Here is a 3020-nt window from a genome sequence, read left to right as displayed (position 1 = left end):
TATATATATATATATATATACATGTGTATGTGTGTGTGTGTGTGTGTGTGTATGCACAGACAAACATATTTATGCATGTATGTATTTTTGTAATATATATATATATCATTATTATATATACATACATACACGCACTCACACGCACGCACACGCACATGTATATACGTGCACACACGCATGTAGATGAGTATAATATTTGTGTAACATATTGGTATATGTATGAAATGTATACACGCACACATATATGAGAATTATATATATATATATATATATATATATATGTGTGCGTTTTGTTTATGTTTATGTGTGTTTTTGAGTGCCTGTGTGTCTGCATGTGTGTGTGAGGTGTGTATGCCTGTATATGTCTACGTATATGCATATGACGATATAGTATATATATTTGACGTATATTATGACATAGTATGTGTATATGATAAAATAAATGCCACATACTTATATATAAATGCATACACACACACCCACACACACACACACACACACACACACACACACACACACACACGCATATATATATTTCTATGTCTCTGTATGTATATTTATGTATGTATGGTAAAACTTGTACGAGCATGTTTGTTACTGTGTGCACCTGTTTACATGCACACATCATATCCCCGATTGGAACGTTGCATAATAATGAAAAAAAAAAAACTATTAGTAATGGAAAATGGAAAATGAAAAAAATGTTACTATTTCCTAGAATCACTGAAACGAAGAATGAAATGCCTGTAAATGGATAATGACTTCAAGAGAATTTGTTTTCGCTGTTAGACCTAGTTATATCTTTTATATATATATATATATATATATATCACGGTGGTGCACCAGCATGACCGCAGCCACTTGGCTGAAACACATAAATAAAATAAAAAAATATATATACTTATTATTATTATTATTATTATTATTATTATTATTATTATTATTATTATTATTATTATTATTATTATTATTATTATTATTATTATTATCATATATGTTCATTTTGATTTTGTTTAACTCCAGTCGCAAGAGGGGCATACATTTTCATTCATATGTATATTGTTTCGTAGCTATGAGAAAAAATATAAAATCGTAATTACATTTAAGATCAGCCTCTTCTTTTAAGCTTTATGCTCTGTGATGTGTATTGTGATGTGTATTGATTACTTTAATTTAGAAGGCTAAGACTATCACAGAATTGGCCCTGGCCTAAACTAACTGTATTCTTTCAATTGTGCAAATATGGTGTCTTTGCCACACATTATCGCTCAGATATCATGTCTGACACGAATAAAAAGACACTTTAGCTTAGAATGTATAGAGCAATAATATCTACACTCTGTGTTTAGACCCAGTGAAATTTTAGGTCCTTCTACAACTATGTTACATTCTGTGAAACTCATCATCAGGAGGGCACGGTAGAAGATATACAGTAATAGGGGTAAAAAATTTAGCGGTAGTAAACACACATACACACGCACACATCTAATCATTAATAAGGATCATGAACAGCGTCGACTCCCATTGCGAATACGAAGTGGAACAATTGGTTGAGAAATCCCTTCGGCAATCAAGATTGATAATTAATAAATGAAACAGTTAGTCGACTAAAACAAAGTACAGATGAAATACTTGTATATGGATAAAGTAATCGGCGACATCAAAATCGAGATTAATAGTAATATCCTCTGGAGGAGCAGGCTAATCATTTTCGATCAACCTACTTTAAGAAAGTTTGTATATACAAGCAGATTGCTCACCTGAAATTGCTGCAATCATGTTAACTTGCGTAAGGCTTGCCCATTCCGCATTTAAACAGCCACTCAACCTTGCTGTTGTTATGTGCAATATTGGCAAGGGATCTTAACAAGCAAAGGTTCTGAAGTAGGCCAAGGTGACATCATGAGAGTGATCGCACTTTTCAATTTCTCAGAAATAACACTACCATCATTAGAGAAATCTCAGTCGCGTTCTCTGGTAATTTCAAGCAAACATTTCTAGCCATTGTCAAGGATAACACCAACTGATGAGTTACAAACAAGACACGGAATATACCATATTTGGAAACGAGTGGAAAGCCTTCATTTTTCTATTAATATGAAAGATAAACTTTATAATGATGTCTCAACAGCCCAGTTTATTCACTTTTTGCTTCAACTAGGAAATGGGTAGCTACCACTTGATACTGAGCACGGAACTGTCTTAATATGAAAATATGTGAAACAAGCATCAACACATTTCTAAAAACGTTATCGAATGTTTATCTTAGCTTCTCATAGAATGCTAAAAACCATGCGTGAGTTTATAAATGTGCTTTACTGGTTCCCTAAAAAAAAAATTGCAGGATATTAAAGTTATCATCATTTAACGGTTTTCAGGTTAATCCAGCGAGTAGGGTTGACATTTTGGGTGATGTTTACGATGCTGTCAACTATCCAACAGAGTTTCTCAGACCTCTTCACTACTCTGTTGTCCATCCTCACAATTTTCAGCTACAGGTAGGAACTCTCATTATGCCGTTATGTCATTTGGATGTAACAAAATTCTGTATCGTTTCGAGATTAGCTGTAAAAACTCTTATGCTCCCTGTAACAAAAACCAACTATAAATGGCTGCGGCAACGGAAATTTTTTGATGCTACAGATTCCCCGTCATACCATAATATACGCCATTGAATACAAGCATATTCAGTTTCAAGTGATTTTATCGTCTTCTATTACTATCAATATTTCTCAGCGAAGTCCCTCAAAGAGCTGGATGTGAAGGGTCAAGTACACGTCTCTCTCATAGTAGGCTCTATATTTCATACTCATGTATTGAGGCAAATAGGTATCTTTCCGTCAGAGTATATTGCCAAACAAAAAATTGTTCTCTACCCCCGAACTCTTACCAAATGAAACATATTGATGTTAGAGCAGCTTGTTTATATGCTGCATAAAATTAGGAAGTATAAGAATATATATATATATATAAATATAAATATATATATATATATATACAAATATATATATATATATATA

General features: G+C 32.7%; 1 protein-coding gene across 1 annotated transcript in view; it reads right to left on the bottom strand.

The window, feature by feature from the left end:
- The window catches only part of LOC106869702 (uncharacterized), an 875881-nt gene that overhangs the window by 47347 nt on the left and 825514 nt on the right, over positions 1-3020 (bottom strand). The window lies entirely within an intron of this gene.

Source organism: Octopus bimaculoides, chromosome 13, assembly GCF_001194135.2.
Source record: "Octopus bimaculoides isolate UCB-OBI-ISO-001 chromosome 13, ASM119413v2, whole genome shotgun sequence".
Lineage (NCBI taxonomy): Eukaryota > Metazoa > Mollusca > Cephalopoda > Octopoda > Octopodidae > Octopus > Octopus bimaculoides.
Note: the sequence above shows the minus strand (reverse complement) of the source record. Positions and strands in the feature narration are given on the sequence as shown.